The sequence below is a fragment of the Triticum aestivum genome, chromosome 7D, assembly GCF_018294505.1.
Source record: "Triticum aestivum cultivar Chinese Spring chromosome 7D, IWGSC CS RefSeq v2.1, whole genome shotgun sequence".
Lineage (NCBI taxonomy): Eukaryota > Viridiplantae > Streptophyta > Magnoliopsida > Poales > Poaceae > Triticum > Triticum aestivum.
The window spans coordinates 345,873,074-345,885,674 of NC_057814.1; positions in this window are offsets into that span (position 1 = coordinate 345,873,074).

A 12,601-nucleotide genomic window follows, 5' to 3' on the forward strand; every position below is an offset into this window, starting at 1 on the left:
GCAAAGGTGTCCCATCTTTCGGTGAGATGATGAATATCGCTTTGATGGAAGTCGACTTTGACGATCCGACTACGAACGTGCGAGGACGTCGCGCCTTAGCAATCGCTAAACCAACTCCGAGAGGTTATCGACCACGCCGGAGCACGATCAACCTGACCACGAGGGTCTGTTTCCTGCGAGCAAACGAAGAACAGGCAAGAAACTGAGATTGCAATCTGGATATTGCGAATATAAGATGAAAGCTTTATTGATCAAGGTGGGGTTCTGTGACGCCTTTGTCTGGTCGCTGAACACAAACGAAGTACGCGAAGTTGCAGCTATGGCGAACTTTTAATCTAAACAAAACCCAAAGTCTAAACGATGCCCTAAGGGCTGTATATATGGAGGAAGAGGGGGGGAATTTCGTGGCCCTTGAGGAAGGGGTCCGAAACCAACCCTATCTCTTGTTTCCCCACACATACGGACTCTAAAAACAGCCTATACTTATGTATTTCGAAATTACATGGGCCTAGCCCAATAATAAGGTGACGCAGCACCTAGAATAGCCTCTGGACGAAAGTTATGAAGTAGCATCTTGTATATTTCGTCCAAGGCTTCATGCACGCATTATGGTGGCTTCAACGTCCTGAAATCATCACTTGTAACTCCGTTCTTGTTCCCCATGCGCATGCCATCATCTCCATGCTTGTTCTTGCTCCAATGTTCATCCTTCTCAAAGCTAGGCCCTTCATTTGTAAGCAAAACAAATGTATCCAATTTAGGCAGCATCATATTCTCATGAACATTAGAATCATTAGCAAGAAACGAAAGTACCTGGTAATTTAATTGGCGTGCGCGAGCTCTAGTAATTGGTCCAGTATGTATAGCAGCAGGGCCTGTGGGTGTAATAATTGTATTGATGTCCTCATCATCTGGAGGGTCTCTCCTGGTTGTTGCTTGACGCGACACAGGTCTCCCGTGGCCGGTGGGCGGTCGCGAGTGCCCTGGAAGTTGGCGACAAAGCGGTCGCGCATCTCGCCCCAGGAGGAGATCGAGCCTGGGGGCAGGTTCAGGAGCCACGAACGGGCGCCGTCTTTGAGCGCCATAGGGAACCAGTTCGCCATGACTTTTTCGTCGCCGTTGGTCGCTTCGATGCTCAGCTCGTAGAGCTGCAGGAACTCTGTGGGGTCGGGGGTGCCGTCGTAGCGAGGAGGCAGATCTGGCGCGGCAGCCGACCGTGGTCGCCCGGGGCCCGTCTTGGAGGTGGAGCTTGGTCTTGTCGCTCGCGCGCTGCTACGGGAAGCGGCGCGGGGTCCTGCCGCGGCAGGCGATCCTGGCGCGGCGGTGCGAGGAGTGGTGGAGCGTTCTCTTGCGGTCGAGGGACTTCTTGACAGCTTCTTTCTTCACCGTGGGCGCCGGGCGCAGCGGGTCACGCCGCGGAAGCGCGCGCCTTGGTGCCAGAGCACCATCTTGGGGAAGAGGTGGCGGAGGTGCTCCGTGAGCTACGTCGCCTGAGCCGGCGGAGTGCGAGGGGGTGAGAGGGACGGCGCAGGGGAGCCCCCTGCGGTGTGGAGAAGCTCAGCGATGCGGTCGAGCCAGTCCTCGTAGAGGTCGTCGACCGGACGGTAGCGCAGGAGCTACTGCACCATGAGGAGCGCGGCCCGTGCGTCCATGGGAGCGCGACGAGCGTGAGACGATGAACCGACGGGAGTCGCGATGGAGTGGCGGTGCGGCTGTCCTGCCGCACCGAGGGGTGCAGCGAGGACGCTTGCTGCTCGTTCCCCACCGGGCCGGTTGCAGCGTTGCCGGCAGGCGATGGAGAACGACGGGGTGGCCCGCCGACAGGAGCCGTCTGAGCGACGCGGGTGGCGAGGGCAGCTCGACGCTCAGCACGAGCACGGCGAGCGTCCGCCATGGAGACGACGGGGCAACTGGACATGGAGCGACGGAAAGGAAGCTTCGGCGCACCCCTACCTGGCGCCCCAAATGTCGGATCACGGGTTCCGGCCAAACCCTTAAGGATCAAACTCTGGGGTGCGCTTGAAGTTATTTCCTCCCTACCGATCTACGCCCGAGCTTGCTAGGATCTCGCGGACGAACTCGACGAACTCACAACACAAAGACACGAGATTTATACTGGTTCGGGCCACCGTTGTGGTGTAATACCCTACTCCAGTGTGGTGGTGGTGGATTGCCTCTTGGGCTGATGATGAACATTACAAAGGGAAGAACAGCCTCCTGAGGTCGAGGTGTTCTTGTGCTCTGTGAGCTTGTGGGTGAGGGGATGGAAGATGGAATCGATCCCCTCAGGCTTGCTTGTGGGCTCTCTACTAGATGCCCTCTACGGTGGTGGCTAGTTCTACTTATATAGTCCCTGGTCCTCTCCCCAAATATTGAGCGGGAAGGGAGCCAACAACGGCCAATTTGAAAGGGGACAGCTAGTACAACTTATCCTGACAAAAGCGGTCTTCGCCTGCAAAAGGGCTCTGGTAGTGACGCTGTCTTGGGCTCCATGGTGACCTCCGTCTTGCCGTCCCGCTGGTCTTGGTCTCGTTGCACTGATATGGAAACCTTTGCTTGATGCCTCGGTACTCTGCACCTGCGCTTGCCTCCTTAGCACCAAAGGGGAAACAAGGACACTGCACGCGCTAGCGCCCGCCTGATCTCGATCGTCATGGCTCACGTCACGAGAACCTCGCGAGGTTTGCCCTGCCTTGAATTCTCCGCTCCTCGCGAGGCAACTTGGTGAGGCTGCCCCTGAGGAGATCTTGTGTCGTCCACCTCGCGAGGCTTGGCCCCTCGCGAGGGTCTTGAATGCCTTGTTGATGAAGATGGGCCGTACAGGCCTGCTAGCACAGCCACACCATGGGCTGCAGGCAGGCAAGTCTGGGGACCCCCGTCCATAGAACGCCGACAGTGATAGTTGTAGAAGCAATAGTTGGCGAGACGACCATGATGCTATGATGGAGATCAAGGTGTCGAGCCAGTGACGATGTAGATCATGACAATGCTTTGGAGATGGAGATCAAAAGCACAAGATGATGATGACCATATCATGTCACATATTTTGATTACATGTGATGTTTATCTTTTATGCATCTTATTTTTCTTAGTACGGAGGTAACATTATAAGATGATCCCTTAACTAAATTTCAAGGTATAAGTGTTCTCCCTAAGTATGCACTGTTGCGACAGTTTGTCGTGTTGAGACACCACGTGATGATCGGGTGTGATAGACTCTACGGTCACATACAACGGGTGCAAGACGGTTTTGCACATGCGGAATACTCGGGTTAAACTTGCCGAGCCTGGCATGTACAGACATGGCCTCGGAACACTGGAGACCGAAAGGTCGAACGTGAATCATATAGTAGATATGATCAACATAGAGATGTTCACCATTGATGACTACTCCATCTCACGTGATGATCGAACATGGTTTAGTTGATTTGGATCATGTATCCTTTAGATGACTTGAGGGATGTCTATCTAAGTGGGAGTTCTTAAGTAATTTGATTAATTGAACTTAATTTATGATGAACTTAGTCCTGATAGTATTTGCATATCTATGTAGTAGATCAATAGCTCGCGATATAGCTCCTATATATTTCTGATATATTCCTAGAGAAAAGTTGAAAGATGATAGTAGCAATGATGCAGACTAGGTCCGTGATCTGAGGATTATCCTCGTTGCTGCACAGAAGAATTATGTCCTTGATGCACCGCTAGGTGACAAACCTGTTGCAGGAGCAGATACAGATGTTATGAACGTTTTGCAAGCTCGATATGATGCTACTTGATAGTTTAGTGCGCCATGCTTTACGGCTTAGAACCGGGACTTCAAAAACGTTTTGAACGCCACGGAGCATATGAGATGTTCCAAGAGCTGAAATTGGTATTTCAGACTCATGCCCGTGTCGAGAGGTATGAGACCTCTGACAAGTACTTTGCCTACAAGATGGAGGAGAATAGCTCAACCAGTGAGCATTTGCCCAGAATGTCTGGGTACTACAATCACTTGAATCAAGTGGGAGTTAATCTTCTAGATAAGATAGTGATTGTCAGAGTTCTCTAGTCACTGTCACCAAGCTACTAGAACTTCGTGATGAACTATAATGTGCAAGGGATAATGGAAAATATTCCCGAGCTCTTCGCGATGCTGAAATTGGCAAAGGTAGAAATAATAAAAGAGCATCAAGTGTTGATGGTTAATAAGACCACAAGTTTCAAGAAAAAGGGCAAAGGAAAAGAAATGGAACTTCAAGAAGAATGACAAGCAAGTTGCCACTCCCGTGAAGAAACCCAAAGTTAGACCTAAGCCTGAAACTGAGTGCTTGTACTGCAAAGGGAATGGTCACTGGAAGCGGAACTGCCCCAAATACTTGGCGGATAAGAAGGATGGCAAAGTGAACGAAGGTATATTTGATATACATGTTATTGATGTGTACTTTACTAGTGTTCATAGTAGCCCATGGGTATTTGATACCGGTTCAGTTGCTAAGATTAGTACTCGAAACAGGAGTTGCAAAAATGAACATAGACTAGTTAAGGGCGAGGTGACGATGTGTGTTGGAAGTGATTCCAAGGTTGATAAGATCACCATCGCATACTCCCTCTACCTTCGGGATTAGTGTTGAACCTAAATAAATGTTATTTGCTGATTGTGTTGAGCATGAATATGATTGGATCATGTTTATTGCAATATGGTTATTCATTTTAAGTGAGAGAATAATTGTTGTTCTGTTTACATGAATAATACCTTCTATGGTCATACACCCAATGTAAAGGGTCTACTGAATCTCGATCGTAGTAAGACACATATTCATAAATATTGATGCCAAAAGATGCAAAGTTGATAATGATAGTGCAAGATACTTGTGGCACTGCCGTTTTGGTCATATTGGTGTAAAGCACATGAAGAAACTCCACGCAGATGGGCTTTGGAAATCACTTGATTATGAATCATTTGATACTTGCGAACCATGCCTCATGGGCAAGATGACTAAATCTCTGTTCTTCGAAACAATGGAGAGAGCTAATGACTTATTGGAAATAATACATACCGATGTATGCGGTCCGATGAGTGTTGAAGCTCGCGGCGGGTATCGTTATTTTCTGACCTTTACAGATGATTTAAGCAGATATGGGTATATCTACTTGATGAAACACAAGTCTGAAACATTTGAAAAGTTCAAAGAATTTCAGAGTGAAGTGGAGAATCATCGTAACAAGAAAATAAAGTTTCTACGATCTGATCACGGAGGCGAATATTTGAGTTACAAGTTTGGCCTTCATTTAAAACAACGTGGAATAGTTTCACAACTCACGCCACCTGGAACACCACAGCGTAATGGTGTGTCCGAACGTCGTAACCATACTTTATTAGATATGGTGCGATCTATGATGTCTCTTACCGATTCACCACTATCGTTTTGGGGTTATGCATTAGAGACCGTTGCATTCACATTAAATAGGGCACCGTCTAAATCCGTTGAGACGACACCGTATGAACTGTGGTTTGGCAAGAAACCTAAGCTGTCATTTCTTAAAGTTTGGATTGTGACACTTATGTCAAAAGGCTTCGGCCTGATAAGCTCGAAACCAAATCGAAGAAGTGCGTCTTCATAGGATACCCTAAGGAAACAATTGGGTACACCTTCTACCATAGATTCAAAGGCAAGATCTTTGTTGCCAAGAATGGAAACTTTCTAGAGAAGGAGATTCTCTCGAAAGAACTGAGTGGGAGGAAAGTAGAACTTGATGAGGTAATTGTACCTTCTCTCGGATTGGAAAGTAGCTCATCATAGAAAACCGTTTCCGTGATGCCTACACCAACTAGAGAGGAAGCTAATGATGATGATCATGAAACTTCAGATCAAGTTACTACCGAACCTCGTAGGTTAACAAGAGCATGTTCCGCAGTAGAGTGGTACGACAATCCTGTTTTGGAATTCATGTTACTAGACCATGACGAACCTACGAATTATGAAGAAGTTATGATGAGTCCAGATTCTGATAAATGGCTTGAGGCCATGAAATTTGAGATAGGATCCATGTATGAGAACAAAGTGTGGACTTTGGTTGACTTGCCCGATGATCGGTGAGCCATTGAGAATAAATGGATCTTCAAGAGGAAGACGAACGCTGATGGTAGTGTTACTATCTACAAAGCTCGAATTGTCGCAAATGGTTTTCGACAAGTTCAAGGTGTTGACTACGACGAGATTTTCTCACTCGTATCGATGCTTAAAGTCTGTCTGAATCATGTTAACAATTGCCGCATTTTATGAAATCTGGCAAATGGATGTCAAAACTGCATTCCTTAATGGATTTATTAAAGAAGAGTTGTATATGATGCAACCGGAAGGTTTTGTCAATCCTAAAGGTGCCAACAAAGTGTGCAAGCTCTAGCGATCCATCTATGGACTGGTGCAAGCATCTCGGAGTTGGAATATACGCTTTGATGAGTTGATCAAAGCATATAGTTTTATACAGACTTGCGGTGAAGCCTGTACTTACAAGAAAGTGAGTGGGAGCACTACAACCTTTCTGATAAGTATATGTGAATGACATATTGTTGATTGGAAATGATGTAGAATTTTCTGAAAAGCATAAAGGAGTGTTTGAAAGGAGTTTTTCAAAGAAAGACCTTGGTGAAGCTGCTTACATATTGGGCATCAAGATCTATAGAGATAGATCAATACGCTTGATAAGACTTTCGATGAGTACATACCTTGATAAGATTTTGAAGGAGTTCAAAATGGATCAGTCAAAGAAGGAGTTCTTGCCTGAGTTATAAGGTAATGAAGTTGAGTAAGACTCAAAAACCAACCATAGCAGAAGATAGAGAGAGAATGAAAGTCATTCCCCATGCCTCAGCCATAGGTTCTATAAAGTATGACATGTTGTGTACTATACCTATTGTTTACCTTGCCATGAGTTTGGCAAGGGGGTACAATAGTGATCCAGGAGTACATCACTGGACAACGGTCAAAATTATCCCTAGAGGACTAAGGAAATATTTCTCGGTTATGGAGGTGATAAAGAGTTTGTCGTAAAGAGTTACATTGATGCAATCTTTGACACCGATCTGGATGACTCTGAGTCTCGATCTGGATACATATTGAAAGTAGGAGCAATTAGCTAGAGTAGCTCCATGCAGAGCATTGTAGACATAGAAATTTGCAAAATACATATGGATCTGAATGTGACAGACCCGTTGACTAAACTTCTCTCACAAGCAAAACATGACCGCACCTTAGTACTCTTTTGGGTGTTAATCACATAGCGATGTGAACTAGATTATTGACTCTAGTAAACCCTTTGGGTGTTGGTCACATGGCGATGTGAACTATGGGTGTTAATCACATAAAGATGTGAATTATTGGTGTTAAATCACATGGCAATGTGAACTAGATTATTGACTCTAGTGCAAGTGAGAAGACTAGACTAGGTGCCGGACGCGGCTTTTCATTTGCTTTCTGCTGTTGGCTTGCCCCTCTTTAATGAAAATTCCCTTTCTGGTGTTCCTTGCCGGCTTGGTTCCGTCGCCTTTTGCCTCCTTTTCTGCCCTCGGTTCCTCGTTTTGACCCATACTCTCCCTCGCATGCCTCGCGAGGGGGCTGGACAGGTGCCCTCGTGAGCGTTTTTTTGCTGTTCTTCGCGAGGCACCCGCGCTCGAGCTCGCAAGCTGGCGCACCTCTCTCAATCCGTGCCCCTCGGGTACCGTGATGCGAAGCACTGGGTCGTGGCCGGTTGCGCCTGCGACCAGGGCTCGTAAGAATAAGAGTTTCCTAACGAATTTTTGCAGTTCCTAGACGCCTCCCAAGCCAAGGAGGCCTCGCCAGGTACTAGGAAATGCGCGCCTCACGAGGCGGAAACTACTTTGAGTGCGTCAAGCTAAGTTATTCCTACGCGCCTACATAAAACGTCGATGCTGCAACATGACACAGGAACGATAAACATAGCATAGCAACTTGGAAATCATGGTTTGTTGCACGCCCCTGCAGGGCCCCATACTTGTCTCTCTTTTAATGCAGGAAGAAAAGGAAGAACGAAACAAAAGTGGCGCGCGCTCCCGCAGCAGTTCGCGAGGATGGGCCCATGGCGCTCTCCTGGGCTCAGCCAGACCCCTCCTCGCGCTTCACGGGGGCATGGCGACGAGACGACCCGCTGCCACCCTCAAAGCGGGCGCGGCGGCATGGCGGCTGGTCGTAGCCGCCACTGCTGGAGCTGTCGCCGAAAGAAGAGTCATCGTAGCTGGACGAGCCACGGCCGGCGCCAAGGAAAAGCCCGCCTTCACCCTCGTCACGGCCGTTGCCGAGGCTGAGCACCTCACCATCGTCGTTGTCCTCAGGGCAGCACCCGACGCAGCGACCATCTTCCCCGAACACCCTCACATAGAGGGTCGCGTTGCCATCGTACTTGAAGTGAAGGGTGCACCGCCGGCCCAGGCCGCGCGCACGGGCAAACATCTGCCAGCCGTGGGCCAGGGCTGCGTTGCCCGCAACGGAGACCTCGACCGCGACCCATCAAGCCATGCTACAGCAGCCGTCCGCCTGCAGTGATGAGGACATCAATACAATTATTACACCCACAGTCCCTGCTGCTATACATACTGGACCAATTACTAGAGCTCGCGCACGCCAATTAAATTACCAGGTACTTTCGTTTCTTGCTAATGATTCTAATGTTCATGAGAATATGATGCTGCCTAAATTGGATACATTTGTTTTGCTTACAAATGAAGGGCCTAGCTTTGAGAAGGATGAACATTGGAGCAAGAACAAGCATGGAGATGATGGCATGCGCATGGGGAACAAGAACGGAGTTACAAGTGATGATTTCAGGACGTTGAAGCCACCATAATGCGTGCATGAAGCCTTGGACGAAATATACAAGATGCTACTTCATAACTTTCGTCCAGAGGCTATTCTAGGTGCTGCGTCACCTTATTATTGGGCCAGGCCCATGTAATTTCGAAATACATAAGTATAGGCTGTTTTTAGAGTCCGTATGTGTGGGGAAACAAGAGATAGGGTTGGTTTCGGACCCCTTCCTCAAGGGCCACGAAATTCCCCCCCTCTTCCTCCATATATACAGCCCTTAGGGCGTCGTTTAGACTTTGGGTTTTGTTTAGATTAAAAGTTCGCCATAGCTGCAACTTCGCGTACTTCGTTTGTGTTCAGCGACCAGACAAAGGCGTCACAGAACCCCACCTTGATCAATAAAGCTTTCATCTTATATTCGCAATATCCAGATTGCAATCTCAGTTTCTTGCCTGTTCTTCGTTTGCTCGCAGGAAACAGACCCTCGTGGTCAGGTTGATCGTGCTCCGGCGTGGTCGATAACCTCTCGGAGTTGGTTTAGCGATTGCTAAGGCGCGACGTCCTCGCACGTTCGTAGTCGGATCGTCAAAGTCGACTTCCATCAAAGCGATATTCATCATCTCATCGAAAGACGGGACACCTTTGCCTCTATCAAGTGGTATCAGATTTCCAGGTTGCTCGGTGAGATTTTACAGTTTTTCGTAGTTTAGATCGAGTCTGTTCTTCATACCTACAGTCCACGAAAAAAGCCACAAAAAAAAATTAGGGTTAGTTCATCATATCCGAACCAATCTGAGCCTTTGCATAATCTTTTTAGGGTTTTTGCTTTGTTGAATTTGCGGTTGCATCGTCGTGTCAAGTTGCTGGTCTTAGAGTCTAGTCTTTTAGAGTTTCGAGTTCTGGTCATAAGTTGTCACGCCGCCGCCGCACCATCATCATCGCCTTGCCATCTACCACCATTGCTTATCCGCCACCGCTTTGAATCCGTATCCATATACCACCACCGCTGCCATATACTACCGCCATATATCCACCACCAATCCGAGTTCTTTTCATAGTCGGTTTGTTTTAGAGATCCATATATTTTCCGTTTCGTGTTTCCTTGCCTGAGTAGGTCTCGGAAAAAAAAAAAAGTCTGGAGACCCCCGGGCAGTTTTTAGGCCAAAATTTCGGCAACCAAAATATTTTTTCCCTATCCTATTTTTAGGCCCCGGGTAGTGTTTTGAGACACTCGCCATCATAGTGATTTTTTTGTCGCACTTTTTCGTCGTCGCTGCCCTGATTTCCGAAAAAAAAAAATAGTCAAAACATTTTGTGCCCATCCTGTCAGTTTGACCTGGGAAGAGTTTTGAGACACTCGCCATTATAGTGATTTTTTCGCAAAAAAAAAAAACAAAAAGAGGAGCGCAAAAAAAAAAGAGCGCAAAAAAAAAAGAGCGAAAAAAAAAATCCCTGAGTGTGCTTTTCCCTTGTTTACGTGCAGCGCCGTGATTTTGTTAGTGTTCTAGGCTCGCGTCTCTAGCACGGTCTAGCCTAGGACCAGCACAGTACCGTCGTTGAGCGTTTATTCAACTTTGCATCTCTGAATTGATTATTGCTTACCATTTTGCTACCATATTATAAGCCTTCCCAGCTCCACATAAGTCTACATCGTGCGTTTGACTCTCCCTAGTAATCGCTATATCCAAGCTTTGAGAGTTTTTGACTACAACGGTTGCCGATCACCACCTGCTGCTGGGTAAGAACTGGTAAGAATTTGAGATTCGCTTGAAGGTTTTGTGACACACCACCATCCCACCACTTCTAGTAGTCTGCAGGATCATATTCTTTTGTGTTTCTATTGCTGCTAACCATGGCAGGTTCACAAGCCGATGAGACTGATTGGGCGAACATGACGAACAAGGAGTTGCATGATAAATTTCAGCAAATGATGAGTGGCCAGGTGGGAGATGTGCTAAACAGATTTGAAGAGGCTATGGAGAAGATAGATGCCGTGGAGAAGTCGTTTGAGACAAAGCTGGATGACAAGTTTACTGAATTACTCAAGCGTCTTCCCCAACCACCACCGGCTGCACATGTCGCACCTCTACAACAACAACAACCACATCTCCAACGCCGCCTTCCAAATCAAGTGGGACGGGCACAGCGCGTTCCAATTGAGATTGGTCAAAATTCGGGTGCTGCTGTCCCTACTGTTGATGCTTCTTTGGCTCCTGCTCCTGCGGCGGCTGAGGAGGATGACGATTATGCGGGCGATTATGAGGATGAGGTTGATCAAAATCAGAACTACGTGCAGCCACCAGCACCACCACCAGCAGGTCGACCTCAGGTATATATTCGCAACGGTAGGCCGGCACCACCACCTCAGGTACGAGACAATGACCATCTCCCTAAACTGAAATTGAATATTCCACCATTTGAGGGTAGATATGTTCCTGATATATATCTTACTTGGGAATTAGAAACTGAACAACGATTTACATGTTTACAATATCCTGAGGAGAGACGTGTTCCTGCTGCTGTTTGTGCTTTCACTAGCTTTGCATGTGTTTGGTGGTCTGAACATTGTAGATTATATCCTGTTCCAGCTACTTGGGCTGCTTTGAAAACTGCTATGCGTACTCGTTGGGTTCCACCATATTATCAACGTGAATTACTTCAAAAATTGCAGCGTTTAAGACAAGGAAAAAATTCTGTAGAAGAATATTATCAGGAATTACAAACTGGCATGATTAGATGTGGTATTGTTGAGGAGAATGAAGCTATGCTTGCACGTTTTATGGGTGGATTAAATAAAGAGATTCAGACCATTCTAGAGTATAAGGATTATAATAATATCACTCGTTTATTCCATCTTGCTTGTAAAGCTGAACGTGAAGTGCAGGATCGACAGCCATTGGCGCGAACTAACTTTTCTGCAGGTCGACCTTCATCATGGACACCGCGTGCATCTTCTACTTCCACTTCACCATCACCTCCATCAGGTGCCACCTCCAGCCGTGATACAAGAAAGCAGGCACAACCACCACTCTCTGCCAAGAGCACACCTGCCGGGCCTGTGCAGAGCTCTTCTTCTTCCATGGCATCGACAGGGCACACAAGTGATATTATTTGTCGTCGTTGTAAGGGAAGAGGACATTTTGCGAGAGAATGCAAATCTCAGCGTGTCATGATTGCTACTGAGGATGGTGGGTATGAGTCCGCTAGTGACTATGATGAGGAGACTTTGGCTCTTATTACACGTGAAGAACATGGTGGAGATGATTCTGAAAATGAGACGCAATACATGGCTCCTGAAGACGCTGACAGGTATGAATGTTTAGTTGCTCAACGTGTTTTGAGTGTGCAGGTCACACAAGCAGAGCAAAATCAGAGGCATAATTTGTTCCATACAAAGGGAGTTGTGAAGGAACGTTCTGTTCGCGTCATCATAGATGGAGGGAGCTGTAACAACTTGGCTAGCATGGAGATGGTGGAGAAGCTATCTCTCACCACAAGACCACATCCACATCCTTACTACATCCAATGGTTCAACAACAGCGGCAAGGTTAAGGTAACACGTACTGTTCGTGTGCATTTTAGTATCTCTACATATGCTGATTATGTTGATTGTGATGTGGTACCCATGCAAGCATGTTCCTTATTACTAGGTAGACCATGGCAATTTGATAAAAATTCTGTACACCATGGTAGAAACAATCAGTATACTCTTGTTCATAAGGATAAAAATATTACTTTGCTTCCTATGACTCCTGATTCCATTTTGAAAGATGACATTAATAGAGCTAATAAAG